Source organism: Neomonachus schauinslandi, chromosome 8 (genome assembly GCF_002201575.2).
Source record: "Neomonachus schauinslandi chromosome 8, ASM220157v2, whole genome shotgun sequence".
NCBI classification, from domain to species: domain Eukaryota; kingdom Metazoa; phylum Chordata; class Mammalia; order Carnivora; family Phocidae; genus Neomonachus; species Neomonachus schauinslandi.
The window spans coordinates 134,030,746-134,052,650 of record NC_058410.1 but is presented as its reverse complement, the minus strand read 5'-3'; the positions used below and the strand labels follow the sequence as shown (position 1 = coordinate 134,052,650).

Below are 21,905 nucleotides of genomic sequence, written 5' to 3'. Positions count from 1 at the left end.
CTGATCCTAGCAAAAAGCTCACTCCCAGACTGTAAAAGGGCGTGGAAGGAAGACAACCACCTCGATTCCTTTACAAACCCTGTGCCCAAATACCCTCATTAACCAGTAACACTGCCGTTTCCTATTCGGGGCCAAATTTAGAAAAGAGGCATTAGTAAACCCAAAGCAGAGGGCTGAGGAATCAACGTCCTGGAGTTTCGCTGAGCAATGCCAGAAGGTGTCCCCTGCCTTACAAACAGATGCTGGGCTCCTCAAAAAAGGCTCCTGTGGTCATGGCGGGGGGGGGGGGGGGGCGCACCTGCCCTCAAAGAATTTACCATTCGGTCAGAAGAAACGAAATTGGATCTGTACTGACCCCTCACTCACAGAAAGGAGTCTTAATTAGGAAAGAGACAGAGCACTGTGGGAAAAAAAGACCATGAATCCTGGTGGGCAAGGGTAGGAACTTGGGGAGGGAAGGGGTGATTTAAAGGGGGAGGAAAAAAAAAGAAAAGAAAAATACACACAGGTTAATACTAGGTCTTGAAGGTCTAATTTGCACGGCTCCCTTATGTCTGTGTTATCAACAGCACTACAAGCTTCTGAGAGAGGCACGGAATGAATGGAAGGCCAGGTTGGGTGGCTGGGGGTTGGGGAAGTCCAAAGAGCCCCGAGCCCATCCCAGGCACTCCAGCAGAACTGCAGAAAGACAGAGGGGAGGCAAGGAGCAGCAAGGGCAGGAGGGGAGGGAGCCCCCCCACCCCTCCCCAGCAGGGAGGTGAGAACAGGAGCCAAGTCTGGAAACGTGGAGATGGTGGACTGGGGATCTGAGCAGAGGTGACTGTTTTAGGGAACCAGCGAGGTGTGCGTAAGGTGTGAAGCGCTGCTTCACACACAGCCCAGGACAGTCGCAACAGGTTCTCGCCTACGGATACCTGCCTACTGTCCACGAATCCAAAAAGTCCTTATGTTCACACACTCACCGCAAGACTTAAGCATTTCAGAACCGTTCACCTTAGAAGGATCGGAGCTTCTCAGATACTTGGGGCCTTAGGAGAATAAGGAGAACATTAATATCCTGGGTAAACGCAGGAGGGGGTGGGGGTGGATATTCAGGTTCCTTTTGCTCAAACAGGAGTACTTTCCCCCACAACAGCCAGGCCGGCGCTGTGGTCCTGATGCCAGACAGAACCGGTTCTTCCTCCCTGCCACCCGCAGGTCCCCGGAAACCTCAGCGGGACTAGGTCAGGGGGCTAGAGGAACTGAGCTCGTTCCCTGCGCTCACATCCCTAAATTCTGCATAAACACAAACTACATCCTAGAAATCCAACCACACGGAGAATCTAAAGCCCTAAATAACCTGAAGCTGCACTTGGATTAAGCTGCCAAGATTTTTCCAGAAGGAGAGCGCTCTACCATCTTCTGTAATAAAGGGGAAAAGAGCCCTGGGAAAGAAGAGCTAGGATTTCCACCTTCCCCCCGCCTCCCGACATCCTTCCGCTTCTGCAGACCTGCCAAACTGAGATTTCCTGTTGGCTCCAGAGGAGGAAGGCACCTCCTGTCCTCCTGGGGGTGCTCCCCAGACAGGCAAGAGAGGTCTACAGGCCAGCGTTGGCGGGTGGAGGTTCGAATCCAAAGGCTTAAAAGAAGTCAGCCAACTGCCTCCACCGGATGGGATGAGCACACGGGGTTTCTGAACTGCTACCATATACAAGTCACTCTCTACCTTCCAATCACATGGTTCGCCAACAGAAAAAGGAAGCCCTCTGACCAGACCCCAATTGAGGAGGCTGAAAAACCAATCAGAGGACGTATCCACACAGCACACAAAAGGCACAAAGAAGGTGGATTCACTGCATCTGCATGATAAGCATTGGCTCCTCCTGGCGTTAAAGACAGTGAAGGCTGAAACCCCAGCTTTTCTCAGCATCCAGGAAAGAATGCTCTTTCATGAGCACCAGATTCCTATTCTCATCCTTGAGAGCTGATGGGATTATAAACTCTTATTCCATACATAGCCAGCATTTATAAATTATAAGACCCCAAAATAGCTTTCAACGTAAAGTTGCTGCAATAGATGTACTGCGTCGTGTTCAGACTGGTGCCTTCATTCTGACTTCGGGCCTCCATACAAGAGAGTCCTACCCCTACAACCAAGCTCTCATTAAAACATAAACCGTGTGAGTTGAAACCGCCTGCAAAGGAAGATGCATTTCAGATTCGCTTACTGTACTTTAAATACAGGAGAACCAAATCCATGACCGAGATTATGGGGCTTCAAATTCTAGACATTAAAAAACAAACTTTTTTTCCCACCTATTGAGTTTTTGGAAACACAAGAACTCTTTTCGATAACGTACAGTGCTGGTCAAGCCTCGTCCCCTCCCTTGATGCTGACGCAAGACACAAACTAGTAGGTAATAAGGGGGCTGTGTTCTGTTTCCAAAAGCTCAATAGGTGGGTAATAATTCTGAAATTAAAACTGAAGCTGCTTTTCACAGATCAAGATGAATCAGCCTACACTATACTAGGAGGCCTGCATCCCTCCCTAGTGGAATGCCAGATGCAGAAAGCACAAGTGTGCCTGCACCCCACAAGTGGTAACCCAGGGCTAGCCAAGATGGGAGGCATGGGAGGCCTGCAGGAAGGTACCTCAGGTCTGACACACACACTGCCGCAGCCTTAACTGTCGTTCACAACAGCCAAGGGCTGAGAGCTCCAAGAAAAGCCCAGAAAGAACTACTGTTAGAGGTCAGGCGACCCAAAATGCAAACACCTGAGAGTTTATTACCTTTTATTTCCCCCTCTTCAAGAGCGGTCTCATCTTTTTAGAAAAGATTTGAGAGAGAGAACATGCAAGAGAGAGCACAAGCAGGGGGAGGGGAAGAGGGAGAAGCACACTCCTCACTGAACAGGGAGACTGATAACGGGGCTCGATTTCAGGACCCCAGGATCATGACCTGAGCCAAAGGCAGGCACTTAACCGACTGAGCCACCCAGGCGCCCCTAATAGTGGTCTCATTTAACCAACCATTTAAACAATGTCTGCATGGGGCCAGGAAATCCCGTTCACCACTGGTATCCCAGCATTTAGGGCCTGCCTGACAGAGTAAGAGCTCAACAGATATTTCAGGAAAAACAGAGACTCAAGTTCAAGCTCACTCTTCCCACTACTTTTCCCCACATTTGGCCTGCCGGTCCCTAACCTTACAAACATCCAGGGCGTTTAAGTGGAGTGCAGTGCCGGAAATCCTACAGTTTCCTTGACTCAAGTCACCACTACCCCCCATAAAACACTCCCCACAGTGATAATCCAAAAGGTCTACCCTCTCTCATTCTCAAGCAGTAAGCTTGTCAACGCACCGGAGACCTCGTCCTGCAACCACCTAGTGCCCTGCCAAGAAAACAGCACCCATCTAGAAATCCACATGGTCTCCTAGGGCCCAAACCTGATGACCCAGTCACAGTCCCTTACCTTAAACTAAATACTGACCGATTCCTTCGCAAAACACCTGGACATTTGTTTTTCCTCTCCCACCACATCCACACAGGCTCCCCCGTCCTCTAGAATCCTCCAGGACTTTTTTTTTTTTTTTAAAGATTTTATTTATTTGACAGAGAGAGAGATAGCGAGAGCAGGAACACAAGCAGGGGGAGTGGGAGAGGGAGGAGCAGGCTTCCCACCGAACAGGGAGCCCGATGTGGGACTCGATCCCAGGACCCTGGGATCATGACCTGAGCTGAAGGCAGACGCTTAACGACTGAGCCACCCAGGCGCCCCCTCCAGGATTCCTGCATGCTCTTTTCCCTGCACCCTCTATATTCAATTACACGTTCCCAAATCACTATTTTCAAAATCTCATAGTCCACTCGTGCCTCAGTGTTCAAAATTCCTAATGATCCCCTTTGACCTTCCCTAGACCCCTTCAGGCACAGGGACTCTCCTTTTTCGTCAGAACGGATCCTGCCAGATTTGACAGCAAGGGGACTGAACAGGCAGGCAGGGAGAGTTCCTTTCTTGGCTTCCTCTGGGATGCTTCCCCAGACACAAGTACCCAATCCATTCTGGTTTACTGGTCAGCTTAATAAAGGAAGGCCCAGGCTGAGCTGCAGCCAGAGAGATAGGAACCCAGCAGCTTAATTCTGATGCAAATTCAGTCGCCCAGATTGTGTGTCCAGTTCTTTTTATGCCATCTCCTTAAAGACCTTTTTTTTTTTTTTTTTTTAAAGCTATTGCCATCCGGGCATCACTAAGACCTCTACGTTTTTACATGTTCATCAAATTATTGGGCAAGTGCAATTCAAGCCCCAGACAACGTACCACCCTCCCTCATTCCCATCCCCTAATTTCTTAAGCTGTATTTCCCCAGCTTCAAAACATACGCTTTGCAAATACTGCCATATAAGAACATCTGGGCGTGCAGGGCGGCTGGGTGGCTCAGTGGGTTAAGTGACTGCCTTCAGCTCAGGTCATTATCCTGGAGCGGGGAGCCTGCTTCTCCCTGACCCTCCCCCCTCTCATGCTCTCTCTCTCAAATAAATAAAATATTAAAAAGAAAAAAAAAGTACCTGGGTGTGCTGGCAGGATTTTAAAAAAAAAAAAAAAAGAAAAAACAGGAAAATCATCACACAGATCTAGATTCACTTTGCCATTCTGACTGCTAAAAACCACTTTCTCTGGCAGGTGGAAAATTAAGTATTAAGACCTTTAAACAAGCAAAGGTGACAGGGTTTTCTTTTCATCTGAAAAACGTTTGCCATTCTTTGAAATAACGGGAGAGTCTTATCAAAAATGGCAGCTGGTCAGAATTAAACTTGAATGCTTATGGTCATCGTCTTATTTGTTAAGAGAAAAAGAACAAAAGAACACAGCATAACCCTAGGGTGCTCCAAGTTTGGTAACAGACATGCACGGAAATGGAGTGCCAGGCCAGCACAAGAGGATACTGCACTCCGTGTGGCAGACAGCACCAACTAAGAATTCTCCAAAACTCACATCCAGGTTAGAGATTAAAAAGCTTGCTACCACCTCCTTTCAGCTTAAAATGGAGTGGAAAAGGAAGTAATCACAAAACTTTTTTTTTTTTTTTTTTTAAGAGGTGAGTTTCAATGTCTTGCCCAAGGTCAGGCAGCTGGAGAACATGGAACTAGCATGTGTAGTCAATGGGTCCACACCATGCAGCAGGTGCCCAAAGCAAAGTTTCAAAACTCGGAAATTCATTTTTTTTTTTTTAAGAATTTATTTATTTATTTGACAGAGAGAGAGACAGTGAGAGCAGGAACACAAGCAGGGGGAGTGGGAGAGGGAGAAGCAGGCTTCCCGCCGAGCAGGGAGCCCGATGTGGGACTCGATCCCAGGACCCTGGGATCATGACCTGAGCCGAAGGCAGACGCTCAACGACTGAGCCACCCAGGCTCCCCCTCGGAAATTCATTTTTAAAGAGAAAATGTCAAACCTGTAACTCACGTGAACTCCTAACTAAATGAAAGCAAAATTAAAATTACTCATTTCAAGAGGCGAATGGAAATATTATATGGGGGGGAAAAAAACACACCAGAAAAACCAACCCAGGACCACTCATGAGCAGCACTGGCTGGAGATTAGTAAAAGAACAGGAGGGAGGGGGATTTTCTCTTACTGGTCTCTGCAGCTACCTCATGTAATTGGAAGAACACCGGTTCTAAGGTCATCTCTCAAGACATCTTTATGCAATCTGTCCGTGTCTCAGTGTTTGTTATGGTTTCAAATTCAGGCCATCTTGATTGAGGAGAGGGAAAACGAGGATGGAAATGCATGGGTTCAAAAACAAAACAGAAAAACCTTTTCTAACAATTACAGCTACTTGCAAATGAAAAAGGGCGCATCCAATGGAAGATCCTTAATTTCCTATCACTTGTCAGCAAACTACATCAGAGACTCATGCATCACAGGTAGAATGACCAAGTAATTTATCATACCAACCAAGGGCATCGTTAATAATGATGCAGGAACGACTGGTGGAAACCGGGACATAGGTCAACCAACCAATTATACTAGATGTCCCTTCCAGCAGATACGAAACCATTAAGAAAGGTCTAATACACCAGAGATCATTTTTAACCACACCACCCAAGAAAAATAAAGCCAACATTCAAGACATACTAGGAATACAGTGTGACACACACCTGTGTTTTAAATTGAAATCCAGAACCTCCCCACTGAGGTTTTAAAGGTCAATCTGCTGGGGGGCGGAGGGGGGGGGGGTGGAAATCCCTTGGGACAGGCACAGTTAAAGATGGCATTACATTCCCCAGAAAATACTCATGCTTCCACCGGGAGGGGGCATAGGAAATCAGATGTTCTTCGTAGCCTCCTGTAATTTCAACAAGCAGGATGTGGAAGCGGGGGGGGCGGCGCAGAGAATGTTCATATTCAAAGGTAGGGAGACCTCCTACCATGAAACCTCTGTATTGTAGCTTATACAAGTGCTAAGACAAATGACTATATGTCTGGATCACAGGAACCACTGGGAGTTAACCAACACCACCAGCATGTGCATATAGCCTCTCTCTATGCACCTTGCCAAGGCTCTGGGAATGGAAGAATTTGTGACTTTCTACTCCTTTTAAAATGAAAAGGGAGTGCCATGGCCCAATTCCAATGCTCAACCCGACTCTAAGTTGGATTAACAAGAAATAAGCACCTCATGGAGAGGAGGAGAATGGGAGGGGGGAGGGGATCTGGCAGGTGCACTAAGCCGACAACAACGAGTAACGAGACAAAATTTGGAAGACTGGGTTCGTGAGGGAGACAGGGGAGAAAACTGATAGCGCTTTCCTCATTCCAGGGAAAAAGACTGGAACCCTCCCCATGAATGCGTTTTCTTTTCACAAGTTCTGCATATACCTGTTAAGTCATTCTACTTAATACAATGTGTTGCTGTCTGAAATGCCGGCCTCTTCCATCAAGTTTGAGAAGAGAACAATGAAAACATCCAAAGAAAAAGGGGGGAGGGGTTGAGGCTGTCTTCATTCTTGACATGGATTCCACGTAAACAAGGACTTACAGAGCCAAAAATAAATGAGAAAATATTGGAAAATGTGAGCGGTATAACTCAGGCTAAAACTTTATATAGTTCTTCCCTTTTCACAAAATAATCATGTCTTCTCCATTACAAACCTCCATTTCTCAAATCAACTTGATGCTAATCCATTTTTATTTTTAATTCCGTGAAATGGATCAACGGTCAATGCTGACAATATCAAAGAATATTCGGGGGAATATTCACATCTAGAAAGATGACAAGCGGCCAGGAAACCACAGACTTAGTGAACTTGTGAATGATGGTGCTCTGCCTTGACTTTAAATTAAAAAAGCACTTCCAGCAGCAAATTTTCCTCAGACAGACATGCTTCCTGGGATAAAGTAAACGGCCTGAAAATGCTTATGCAAGGAGAGTTTTACTTCTTCCAAACTCCCATTAAATAATGTGTACTTATCTTTGATTACAGCCTATTTAAAAAAAAAAAAAGCCACAGCTGAAATTGGATTAAGAACTTCTGCTGAAAACTATTTATTGCGTAACACACAACACTGACAGCCTGATTCTCCGGCCACCAACTGAGCCTTTATAAAAATCTACTGGGCAACTGCCAAGTCAGCTCTTTTGCGTCTGAGCATGTCACATTGCTGTTGTCAAGACAGCGGCGGCATGGGCTGCGACATCCCCAAGTTCATGGTTAAGGAGTACAGTCAGGGAACCGTCCACCCTCCCATGGCTCTTCATCTGACAGTTTGGGGTTTTGACATCGTCAGAGAGGCCCAGGATCTAGAGCAGGATTACCTCCAAGAATCCAGCAGGAATCTGGGTTGACCATCTACCTCCAAGTGTAGGGAAATGGGGAAAGCAATAAAAATCAAGTTACAAAGAAATGCTTGACCGGTGTCTTCGAAAACCCAAGCAGGATGAAAGACTCGGCATCAGCAGTGCCAACGGGGTGAGTAGACAAGGACTTCATTTGGAAATAAGTTACTAACAAGTAGGTTCCCAAAGGAATTCTAACCAGTTTGGATCTTTTCATCATCAAAGCCTTTTTAATGTGAAGAATACACCCCACCCCTCCCCAAAATTCCCCAAATGGCACTAACCAAAAGAGCAGCCACCAGCTACATATGGCTATTTAGGATTAACTTAATTAGAACTAAAAATTACGTTCCAAGTTGCACGAGACACATTTCAAGTACTCAACAGCCACATGTCTCCCTACAGAATGTGTCCATCATCATCATCATCACTGGAAGTTCCCACGGCCAACACGGTTCTAGAGCATCCATTTGTGTTTCACTGGACAGGTTTTCAAAGACTGTGTGCCACTTCCTGCTGCGTTTCCATCATATCCCTGAGATTCTTCAAAATAGATACCTTTGTGCTCTGTTTAGCAGGAAAATTCTATAATATTAAGTACTTTGCACAAGAATCCGAGTCTAAAAATTACAGATACCCATACAGTGCTCAGGAGAATGGCTGCAATCCTCTCTGCTACACCCGGCCTTTCAGTTTTGCAGGGGACGTAGAGGAATTCTGGAGATTAGGTGTAAGACTTTCCAGTATACAAGGAAGCCCTGAAGACACACCACTTTTGTATGCCTTCAAATCATTTTCCAAGGAATTTCTCCCACAAAATAAATCCTCCAGGAGGGACGCCTGGGTGGCTCAACTGGCTGAGCGTCCAACTCTTGATTTCAGCCCAGGTCATGATCTCAGGGTCCTGGGATGGAGCCCCGCGTCAGGCTCTGAGCTTAGCTTGGGGATTCTCGCCCTCGTGCTCTCCCCTACACACACACACACACACACCCCCCCCCATGCGCTCTCTCGCAGGCTCTGAGCTCATCTTGGGGATTCTCGCCCTCGTGCTCTCCCCTACACACACACACACATACACACACACACACACCCCATGTGCTCTCTCGCAGGCTCTGAGCTCAGCTTGGGGATTCTCACCCTCGCGCTCACACACACACACACACACACACACACCCCATGCGCTCTCTCTAAAATAAATAAATCTTTAAAAGCCAGGATTAAGACTAGACAAAATCCAGTCCTCCACCAGCCAGTTTCCACGCACCAACAGAATGACCTAAAACCACTGAGATTGATTGCTGCCCCACCTCCTGCCAGGACCAGTCAAGGTTATGAGCCTCTGAGCCATGGTGGGGGAGGCAGGGCAACTTTTACACTTCTGTTTCTTCCCTGAGGCCCTAGGACACTGTTGGGAACATTCTAGGAGTTCGATCAATAGCTGACTGGTTTGCTGGCTGTTTTGGCTCAGCAGTGACGCTATCCAGGGAATAAGTTTAAGTTATACACCTGCCCAGGAGACCAACTGACCACCATGCTACATCATAAGCCATTAGGTTTATTTTTGGCCTCTTTATGAAAACTTGTCAAGTTATCATAAAGCATAAAAATAAACCCTGCCCTTGGACTGAAGGTAAATGGACACTGTGCCACATTCACTCCAATACATTTTACCCCCCCTTCCCACCCCCTCCAGCCCTCTGAAGAGGGAACGACCTGGAATTGCTCTGCGCTCTGCCGTTATAGGGACGGGTCTCCAGAAACCATTTTCACGTCTGCTTCCGCCTCCATGAGGAAGTGTAGACCACGATGTGGCAGGCCACATCCTACGTGTTTCTTGCACATAGTCCCCTCCCCGTTTTACGACTCGCCTACAAAGTGCAAATGACCAACCTTGGGCACAGAGGTGTTAAGATAGACCCCACCCTAATTAGTCGGTGTTGAGTCCAGGTGTGAGTCCGGAGTACCTGCCGTGTGCCCTGTTTCTTTGTGCTCCCAACACGGAGCAGGGGGTCTAGCACACACTACATATTCGAAACCATTTCCTAGGAGTGAACACTTAGAAACAGATGGAAACCAAGACCGCAGCCTCGAGGTAAGAGGGACCTGGACTCCAATTCTAGAACTGTTTCCCCATGTGTATTAGAGTGATGGCCAACTTGAGCATCCATGAGAAACCTCCACAAGGCTTGACAACTGCCCCCCATGTGGGCCCCACCTTCACAGTGGCTCCCAGGGATGCTGACACTCCTGGCCTGGGGACCACACACTTTGAGAATCACAGGCGCACGCTAGCCTTGCGGTGGGTCGGACTCCCACCCTGCCTAGGAAAATGGTTCTCACTGCCATGAAAAGCACGGTAATTGCCAAATCTAATGCAAACTTTCTATCGGCAACCTGATTCCCCCACGGGCTTTCCTATTTCCTGTCCCCCGACCACTTTTAACTAGGATTTTTCTGCCCTTCCCAATCTGTAATATCTTAATACCCATGACTACTAATGCTTTTTCTTGACAATCTCCTCCCTCCTCTCCCCTGCCCCCACCTCTTTGTGGGATTCTACCTCAATTGCACCTCCTACAGACCTCCTGGCTACCCATGATTTGAAATCCTCAAGCAGGACTTGGCACCTTTTCATTCACCTCCACTCCCTAAGTCCAGGTATAATGCTATTTGTCTTTCTAGTCCTCAGATACAGACTTAAAACACACTCTCCTCTCCCCTCTTACAGAGGAAACCTTCCAAAATGACTGCTACCAACCAATCTCTAGTTCCGCCATCCTCCACACAGTTTTTCTCTTAAAAAAAAAAAAAAAAAAAAAAATCACACAGCAACATGAGTTACTCTGGAAAAACCATCAATCCATGTCACTCCTTCCCCTACACCAAAGCCTTCCATGGCTCCCCAGTGGTTCCTACAAGGTAAATTTCCAAATTTCTTAGCATGACCTACAAAAATTTCTTTATAATCAACCCAACTTACCTTCTAGGCTGTAATTTCCCCACAACTCTCAATTACCACCACCACCCCCCCATGACAATCTCAACAAGAGGTGACAGCTCTCTCATCTTGCATCTGCATCTCAAAAGGAATTCCAGGAAACCTGAGTACTGGTGTTTATTAACTAAATAATCATCGTGACTTCAATAATTCCACAGAAAATAAAGAACAGACTTTCTAAATGCACCAATAAGAGTCCATTCTCAATTCATTTTCATAGCAATACTCTGGCACCAAGAAACACAGTCAACTGGACTCAACAGTCAATTAGACTCAATTTACCACCTCTGGCTGTTTCAGTATTTACCCACAGCTCTTGGGTTTTGTATCACATAGAACTCATGATTCTGTGTTGAACAGGACCCTCTGTACAAGATAACAATGGTTTTCAAACAGACAGATTTCCTACAAGTTAATCTAGTCCTAGTCCAGTAACAAGATATAACTCGATCACAATTTCACATTGGTTTGCAGGTCATCATTTTTTTTTTTTTTTTAAAGATTTTATTTATTTATTCGACAGAGAGCGAGCGAGAGCAGGAACACAAGCAGGGAGAGTGGGAGAGGGAGAAGCAGGCTTCCCGCCGAGCAGGGAGCCCGATGTGGGACTCGATCCCAGGACCCTGGGATCATGACCTGAGCCGAAGGCAGACGCTTAACGACTGAGCCACCCAGGCACCCTCATCATTATTTCTGCCACCTAAACAAAACTGGAATCCTTCCGTAGCTCCTGCATCCAAGCCAGTTCTAATATTGCTCCTTTTGTGCAGGACAAGATTTCCTGCCGTTATTCAGCTCTATAAAACCTGACGTACCGGCGTAAGGGATCAATAAAGGGATTCATGCTCACCTATAGGTTGACAAAGCTCCCCAAATGTCACAAGGGCTGACCCCCACAAAGGGGACACTGAATGCATACAATCTGATTTTAAAGCAAGGCTGTTAGGGAAAGCAAATATGGCTAACTGGAAGCAAAGTCATGATTCTTCCTCTGCTGACATTTCACAGTGATAAGAGAAAACCCATGTTATAAGTAACGTGGATCTAAGTGGAAGCTTACCATGTACACTTCAGGCAGGATGTGTGAAAGAATAAAGCAGAAGCAGGCAGAGGACAATTCTACTCTCAATGGGAAACCACTGGAGAGTTTTGAGCAAAGAAGGAATAATTTGATTTACATGTTGTAAAAGTTTCCCACAGGCTGCTCTGTGGAGAATAAACCATGGCGGGGTGGGCTGGGTGCGAAGGCAAGCAGGGAAAGAAGGCTTCAACCACTGCCCGCGCAGGGGGTGAGGACCAGAGTGGTAAAGTGGCTACCGCCACTGGTCACATTCTGGCAACATTTAGAAGGCAGAACCAACTTGGTGCTTATCTAGAGTGTGTGAGAAAGGGGGGAGTCAAAGATGAAACATTTTGGAGTTTATCTCTGTAAATGGGAGTCACCTCTGAGGGGAAAAGGAAGGCACTTCTGAGAAGAGTGCTCTGGAACAGAGAAAAGGGAGGAACCACAGTTTCATTTTTAGACTTCCTAGTCTCAGTAACCTATAACCTGCCCTAGAAGAGAGGTAAGAGTTCAGGCCGTGGGTCAGAACTAGAGAGATGAATATAACCCAGGAGTTTAAACACCAAATTTCTTGTACCCTGTTTTACTGAAGGGCAGAAAATGCAGTTTACCCGTCCATATGAAAGTTAGGAATTAAGTCAAATAAAGGGCTGGCTAACCTGGACGAGTCATTTTACGGCTATGAAGGTTTTTGGAGCCTTAGGAATAACGATGCTTTAAAATAGTGAGTGAAGGCAGAGGGGGTGAGAATGGGAGGAAGAAAATGGAGGTTTCACATACTCAAGAGTCATTCTATAAAAACCCACTTGCCACCACAGCCCTAATTCACCAGTGATGGCACGTCAATAATGGGGCAATGACCGATACAGGAGACACTGGGGCTCATCAGCCGGTGCTGTTAAGAAAATTCTATTCCGCCATGTGAAGTCCTAAATAAAATCAATCTCTGTCACACACCCCAAAACATCCCTTCTTCTATTTAGGATTCCCATGCAAATAAGGACAAACATCCACCCCTAAACAAAGACAGGCAACCAAGGAGACACTGGCCAGAGGCCTGGGCTCACAGGTAGTGAAAATACAGTCACAAGATGCCCGTCCGGCAACACCAGGACTACACAGTGAGGTTTTCAAGAGGTCACAAAACAAAGATTTGTGTGGAGATCCAAATTACAACCTGTTCCCCCTCAAGTTAATTGAGGAAGGATCCAGAGCAGCTCCTTCTGGATGTGGCTGGCCGGACCCACAAAGAAAAGCCACTGGGGACAAAAGGGCAGAACACTACAAAATCCAAAAGGCGCAAACCCTAAGACCTGGAGGAAGAATACAGAAAACAATGCCTGGTAAGTAATGAGCATCTTTATTTTACCAATTGCCAGGAGTCACAGCCCACTGCCACACCTGTTCTGTGCTTCCTCTGTGGATTCCTCCTTCAGTGAGCCTCCAACCCCTGAAGCAAAGATTCTCACCTTAAAAAATACTCCTTTACTGGGTTGACCAAAAAAACCATATTCTTTTCTTCCTAGTAAGTGAGTCTTTCTCATCTCCGTTGCTGAGGACTTGTGCTCAGGTTTGCGCAGCCCCGGAAGCTCTTCTCTAGAATGCTACGTGTCAAGCTTGGCTGCCTTGGAAACCCCCCTGGGGAGCTTTATAAAGCACAAGCCTCACCCCCATTCTGACTTAACTGTTCGGGGTTGTGGCATGTGCCCCGAGATTTTGATAAAACCAGATTCACACCTCTAGAACTCAGTCCTGGGACCATCCATCTATTGACACTCCTGCCCTTGGTAAAAAGCAGTCTCACCCCACTAAAGGTTCTATATTCTTTACAAACTGCCCAACATCAACCCTTATATACATTAGGAGTTTCAGTAATTGTTGAGCAAATGAAGCTAAGAAAACAAAAAGAAACTCATGTAAACAAGGAAACCAGAGAACTATTTAAATAGATACCCAGAATGTCCTAATACACTTTTTACTGTTTTTACAGAAATTCTAGATCAAGATTTCAGTATTCTCTGAAATAGAGAAAAAAAAAGTTTTAGCAGATACTCAAGCTTTCGTTCCTTGAAACATAAACCGAGCACCCATTAGCTTGAAGGAAGTGAATCGAATGGCTATAAACTACTCAAAGTTTCCAGAGTTCCCACTGAATGAGGGAAACCCTGCATGTCTGAGTCAGATGGGTTCTAGTCTGCCAATAATAAATACAAAAATAACATCTCAGTACAAGTATCAGGAAACCAGCTTAGGACTGCTCTCGGATTTAATTCTACCAGGAGGGACAGATTTGAAATGCAAATGATCTCTGACCCAATATCCCATCATAGGGAATGAAGCTAAACTAAGGTCAATTTACTAGAAGGAGGGGAAGAAAAAAAAAAAAAAGCCTCCACATGTTCTTTGAGTTTTTCTTCTCATTTATCCCAAACTCAAGGTACTGCCAAATAACCCCAGTCCCCAAGCTACCTGAAGGACACAGGTGAAGCTTCTATTTCTCTTAATGTGCAGTCAGCGCAGGTTCAGGCTCTACATTCTGGGAAATCTGCCTGCCTGCCCTTAACCTGTAATTCCACTTTTGTCTCCAGAGAGAACTCAGTGGCCTGCCGGCTCTCTTTTTGTTCCTAACATTCCCCAGTTATCAGGACAGCTCTCAAAAAAGACTTTCTCTAACCGTGCACGCAAAGAGAAAATAGATCTTGTCCTTCCAACAGGATAGTAATGGACGGATTTTATCCTTAACACTGATGTAAAACTCGGCGGGGGAGGGGAGAGGGGGGGAGTCCTATACAAAACATTCAAAAATTTTTAATGGCCAGTCGGGGTTCGACAAACTTTTCAGACCATTTTACAAAAGCCCTGACCTCAAAGAAAACACTTTGCAGCGTTAACATACATGCCCACACAAAGAAACACAGCAGGCGCTTCCCAAGGGCCAAAATAAAATGCTCTCTAGTAATTACCATAAATAGAAAAGGAGACGGGCTTCCTGAGTCAGAGTACAGAGTACAAGAAAAACCACCAGCAACAAAAACATCATAAACAAAATTACATGGCCAACAATAAACCAGGAGGAAGGCGGAATTGCTTCTCAGTGAGATGCAAAGAAACACATCTGGAAGAGGTTTCAACAAGAGGACACGTCCATGAGCCTGCAGAGAGAACTGTGAGGGCTGAACATGCTACCTTCCTTAAATACAGAAGCAGAATGCAATGCCCATTCATTTTCTTTGGTACAAACAGAAAAGTTTCTGAAAAATCCAACGAATAAACTACAGCTTAATATTTGAGAAAAGACTTCTCATTACTCTGGGCATTTACTATTTCCCCTAAATTTGGTACAATTTCCCAATCAATTCCCATTTCCTGATTTTTTTTTTTTGAAAATCAATAAAGAAAATCAGAAATCTTCCCTTTAAAGAAAAACAGCCTAAGAAGCTCTCAAATGAGCCTGTGAGGCAGTTGGCCATCAGATCAACCACACTAGCTCCCACTGTGATTATGAGGTTATCAGTTTGAAATTATGATTCAAGTTCATGGACATGTACTGTACAAATCATATCCCAAATGAACCTGTGATTAAAGAGAAGCAGCACAGAAAATACCAATGAGTGAAGAGCATAAAAATAAGTCTGTACATTTGCCTCGTAATTCTCACTAGCCTATAAACTATTCATCCAACCAAGAATTGTTCTATTATGAAAACGGGTATCTTCATCACTGCAAAATCCAGTGTTCTCTCTGCTTACCATATATGCTGGGCAGCCTTTTTTTTTTTTTTTTAAAGATTTGAGAGAGAGAGAGAAGGGGAGGGGCAGAGAGAGAGAGAGTCCGAAGGGGACTCTGCACTAAGCGCAGAGCCCAATGCAGGGCTCGATCTCAGGACCCTGAGATCGTAACATGAGCTGAAATCAAGAATCAGTGGCTTAACCGACTGAGCAACCCAGGCGCCCCTTCCGGGAAGCCTTCTAAGAGATTTACATGAAATAATGCATTGCTGAGGTAACAGGCAGATTGGCCAAGGCAGAGCCTGCCGCCTGGCTCCAACAAACCTACCTCAGGACATTCTGGGGACGCTCTCACCAATGATGATCTTTCACTTTGTTCAAAGCCTTTCTGCTCAGTGCAAACGGGAGTCTGGAGCCTTCTCTCTTATCTTAACCTCTAAGAAAACCCTGAAAACTATACACCTTAAAATGACTGAAATGGTGAATTTTTTCTTTTTTTTTGAAAGATTGTATTTATTTACTTGACAGAGACACAGCAAGAGAGGGAACACAAGCAGGGGGAGCGGGAGAGGGAGAAGCAGGCTTCCCGCGGACCAGGGAGCCCGACGCGGGGCTCGATCCCAGGACCCCGGGATCATGACCTGAGCCGAAGGCAGACGCTTAACAACTGAGCCACCCAGGCGCCCCGAAATGGTGAATTTTCTATCATGTGAACTTTACCTCAACAACAACAAAAAGAACTTAGGATGTTAAATTTGCTAATCTCAAAACAAATTCTACTTAAAATTACTTTGCGATCCTGAACATAAATATGGAGGTAACTAGTATTTTATTCCATGTGGAAGTTCTAGAAATAATGTTACTGGCAAACGGGGTTTGAGTTTAATAATTTTTTTTAAAGATTTTATTTATTTGAGAGAGAGAATGAGATAGAGAGATCATGAGGGTCAGAGGGAGAAGCAGACTCCCTGCTGAGCAGGGAGCCCGATGCGGGACTCGATCCTGGGACTCCAGGATCATGACCTGAGCCAAAGGCAGTCGCTTAACCAACTGAGCCACCCAGGCGCCCCAAACGGGGTTTGAGTTTAAAAAGGCTTGTAAAATCATCCGTGAGTATTCAAAACAAAACCATAATCACTTTTTACCAAGTAAAAATTTAATTTTTCAATACAAAATATACCATTAATATTGCAGCTTAAGTGAACCAAAACACGAGCTTATTTTGGTTTTATGTTAACTAGCAACTTCCACCAATGTATCATTGAAATTTAAAAAAAAAGTCAATAGGATATATAGGGAGGCAGTTCCTTTATAATTCATACTACTTTCGGAGACCCACAAACTTCCTCTTCACAAAGGGCAGGACAGGGCTATGTGGGATTTGCTCCCCTCTAGAACCAGAGCCATTGCCTGGCCAACAGGAGTGATCAAATCTACAGCAAGGGAAGGAGCCAGAAAGATTCCTGTCATTCACTGACAGAATGGTCTCAACCAACATTCTTGACTTTCAGTACTTCTTACTTTGCATCTCCACTGTGGTCTGCAGCCCATCTCCTAAATACTCTTTTAGCACTTGTTTCTCCCACAATTCCTGTCCTCTGGATCTTCCCTTATCACAATATTGCTCAAATACCACCTTTTTAATGAACTTTTTAAGATTTTTATTTACTTGAGGTTGCGCGAGTGAGCATGCATGCACACACACGCACGCACTTGTGAGCAGGGGGGAGGGACAGAGAGGGAGAAGCAGATTCGTGCTGAGCACCAAGCCTGAGGTGGGCTCCATCCCAGGACCCCGAGATCAAGACCTGAGCCAGAATCAAGAGCCAGACGCTTAACCAACTGTGCCACCCAGGCGCCCCTCAAATACCACCTTTTCAAACAAAGTCTTCTCAGACCATCCTACCACACAATCTAAGTAACTGCTTCAACTTTCTTCACAGGACTTCTCACCCATAAAATTCTCATTTGGCAGAGGCTGGAGTATATGGCTTTCTAAATTACCAGCTGAATTCCGTCCGTAATGTAGCAAAATCCATGTGTAGCATTCAGTAGATAGGTGACCCCTGGACAACACGGGTTTGAACTGCGTGGGTCCAACTTACACATGGACGTTTGCAATAAGCACAGTACAGGGTAAATGCGTTTTCCTTAGGATTTTCTTGACATTTTCTTTGCTCGGGCTTACTTTATTGTTAAGGACGCAGTATTTACTAACATAACATACAAAATACGTGTTAATCAATTTTATGTTACCAGGAAGGCTTCCAGCCAGTAGTAAGCTATTAATAATTAAGTTTTGAGGGAGTCAAGAATCATATACAGATTTTCAACAGTTCAGGGGGGGCGGTGCCCCTAACCTCCAAGTTGTTCAAGGGTCAACTGTACTCAAATCATGATTCTCTGGGGTGAAAACAGCTGTGTTGGTTTTTGGGGGTTTTTTTGCCATAAAAAAATAAGGGTCAAAGGGATAAGTTAAGTCACGTAGCTAACAAAGTCAAGCGTGAATCCTCACCTCCCTATAAACATCACAGAATCTGGAGCCACTTACAAGCTGTGTGATCTTGCGGACTAACTTCACCAGTCTGTGCCCAAACTAATGCCAACTACGTGCTTCCCTTTCCCGCTACCTCTGAGCCTCCTAGCTCTGCTTTTATAAGGATCCTTGTGATGACACGGGGTCCACCTGGATAACCCAGGCTAACATCCCCATCTGAAGATCCTTAACGTAATCACACTGGCAAAGTACCTTTTTTACCACGTAAGAGGACAGGTTCCAGGGATTAGGACTTGGATCTATCAGGGGCCTTTACGCAGCCTACCAGAAAGTACATGCTGGTATCTTCGAATCTGAGGAAGAGAGCAGTTGCTGCAGACAAAATACTCGTCACTGCTGAGCACCACCTCGCACACCCTGGGATGTGTCGGGACAGAGCTGAATACCACCTTAAGCGCTCCAGCAGGACGTTTCAGGAACATGCCTGGCAGAATTTTTTCCCCATTTGTTTTTCTTTTTAAGTATAGACATACAATCAGTTCCTAATAAAGCAAGAACACCTGAATGGGGCAACAATAGAGGGTGGAACCTCTTAGGCTCATCCAGAACTACCATCTCTCAGAGCTTACACTGTTTCCCTAGAAACAGCAAAGTAATTGAGTGTTTCAATTGAAAAGACTTTTTTTTCTGCATTGACATCATGGTGGGTAGGGGAGGAGTGAACTGGCTGAAGGGTTTTACTATTGTTTTGACTTCTCAATAAAGAGGAACATGGAATGCACATTAGGAGCTGGATCATTTAGTGTTGCAAGGTCTTCCCTTCTATGAATTGTTAATTTACCTGTATCGAATGTCATTATATTTGGAGATAAGAAGTTTATATTTATTTTACTATTCAAAAAGAGCCCTTCCTGAGTAATGACTTTTATCTTTTTCCTAAATAGAGACACCACCCAACTGCTCTTCTCAAAACTAGCACTAAAGTAGCAATTTAAATAAAGAAGATATGAATGTGTTGAAAATTTCTCAGGATGACAGGAATTAATCTCAAGATTTCTACTAAGACACAGAAGTGGATAATAAACACATGAAAATAAGCTTTGACAGCATTAGTCATGAGGGAATTCCAGCTCGAAACCACAGTGAGATACCACTTCATACCCAGTAGGATGGCTGTAATCAGACAGACAGACAATAATAAGTGTTGGCAGGGACGCAGAGAAACTGGATCCCTCCTACATCGTGGTGGTAATGAAAACTGGCACAGTGGTGTCGAGAAAACAGTCTGGCTCATTCCTCAGAAGGTTTGGGAGTCAGCATAGGACCCAGCAATTCCACTCCAAGTACATACACCTGGGACAGGTGAACAAAACGGCCACACTGAAGCCTGCCCACGAATGTTCACAGCAGCATTATTCGTGATGGCCCACACGTGGAGACAACTCTCATGTGCATTTAACTCATAAAACTTATTCCTCTAATAAGTGCGCATCCAAATGAGTGCTTCCTGCACCGGGAACCTGGGCTCAGGAGCACATCTGGAAAGGAAAACGTCGGAGCTGCATGCTACCTTTCCACGGCTCTGCCACCTGGAAACGCGCCATCCGTCGTCTGTTCCCTACGTGATAGGACCACCGGGGAACATTCAGACAACCTCGCGTTCGCAGCAGGTTAAGGGAGAGAAAGGGGAGAGCTGAGGAGGGGGAAGGAAGGAGATACAGCAGTCTCCTCCGTCCGGCCCACACAGGGCCGCCCCTCACCATTTCGCCCATTCCAGAATAGGCGAGAGGCAGGTGCGTGACTCCTCGGGGCTGCTTCTTTGGGAGGCGACATCTGAGCCAAGGGAAAAAAACGGCTCGCCTACAGGGACAGTGCACGTGTTACTAGGAAACCATGCACAGAGAGGGACAGTGTGACATGAATGTGGGGGAAGGGGGTGGGGGGGGAGAATCTAAAGAGAGTTTCTTGTCAACGACTCAAAGAGCTGTACTTGTTAAAACCTACAGCCTCCCAGGAATCACAGCTAAGCATGACTGCTCAGATTCACAGCAGCCTTTAATGTTTTCTGTTATAAAGAATTACACGTCAATAAATTAATTTGAGTCTAAGAAACAAACAGGGTTTCAGGGGAGGAAGGCGGCGGGGGGGGGGGGTGATGCTGGGGAAGACGAGCCAGCAGTGAGGACAAGGAAGGTGCCTGGCCTCTGAGGAGCCGGTGGGCAGAGCAGCAGTTCCTCTGCTGTATCTGAGAGACACGAGGCAAACTGCTCATGGAAAAAAAAAAGAAAAAGAAAAATCAACACAGGCTGCAAATACCTCCTAGCCTGAGACTGGGCACAGAAATTCTCCTTTAAACGAGCACAGATACAGGAGTCTAGGCTCCTTCTGATCAACTCTCCAGCCAAGCCCCAAATGAGCTCGTACAGAGAAATCTCCTGAGATGTGATCAGCAGAGGGAAGGGGGGGGGGGGGGGGGGAGAAAGCCTGGAAGAAGCACCAGGGAAAGTGACTCAGGCGGTCTCTCTCCCTGCCAAACGAAGCAGCTACTGATGCCAACACATCCCATTTATAACGCTGCACAAAAGCGTGTGCGCAGAGGGACCACACAGCGACTTTTCAGAAGCCTGGAATAACTTCCAAGTTTAACACATAAAGTCACTTCTTTAAAAAAAAAAAAAAAAATCAGCAAATATAAAAGTCCCGGTGAATAGGACTGGCTTCCAGAAAAGAGCTGCTTCTCAGAGGCTACAGTGTACACCAGGCCTGTGGGACACAAAAGCACCTCCTTCTATTGCGAGAACTCTGCACGCTTGCACCAGAACATACGTATGAGGACAGTGTGGCCTAGAAAGCCGGAGTAATGGTCAGAAAGCTTGTTTGCACTCTACTGGGAAGACGAAAGATGAAAACCCAGACCTCCCGCTTCATTACCAACGATGTCTTTTCATGGCGCTCCACTGGCCCGTGCTTCTGGAAAGCAAGGTTTTCTCTGGCGGATTCACACAACTCTCCCCACCTGGTAGCTAGTCGTGGGAGCAAAACAGGGCCTCTGCCCAAACTCCACGAGCCTTTCCCCTAGTCAACTCAGATCCGCCTTTCAAGTGTTGACTGAACATGTCTCTCTGCCTCAGAAAAGTCCTTCTCCTCCAACTGTTAGAATCGTAGCATGCTGTTCACCTCTTAGAGCAAAATGCTTCCCCAGACATCCCCAAAAATGATTTGCTCCCACACTAGACATGAAGCTCCCTGAGGTGAGCTCTTAAGTCTTCATGGGAAGCAACATCCTCTTCCTTCACCAAAAAGGTAAACTTCAAGTAATGGTGTCGACGAATATGAAAGCATTCTATTTATACCTAACACTAACACACTCCTGTCAGTCAAGGGTGACACCATCCCTTAGTCGTGCAAGATACCAGCTTTATTTGCTTTCCATTTTCTTTCTTTAGGTTCAATTTCTCCTGCCTTCAGGTGCACTGGAATAGGCCATCCTGGTGGACCTACCAGAACCTCATCTACTGGGGGGCCACCTTTCTTATTTAAGGTCCTGTAAAACACCTGCTGGTTGTTTTGCATGAAAAACACAAAATTTTGGCCACAACAAAAACTTGTTTCGTGAATATGAACTTTGCAGCCTGCTGCTTTCATTTCTATGCCTTTGTTTGCTCCAAATAACTTTACATTATGATCTAGTGTTGAGATGAAGTCTTCATCTCAATTATGGGAAGACCCAACAATGCCTATCACTTGACGGAAGGAATGGCAATATAAACCACGGTGACCAAATTCACTCACGCTC

At 45.7% G+C, this 21,905-nt stretch overlaps 1 protein-coding gene across 2 annotated transcripts in view; it reads right to left on the bottom strand.

The window, feature by feature from the left end:
- Nucleotides 1-21,905, bottom strand: part of JARID2 (jumonji and AT-rich interaction domain containing 2) — a 253,505-nt gene that overhangs the window by 136,388 nt on the left and 95,212 nt on the right. The window lies entirely within an intron of this gene.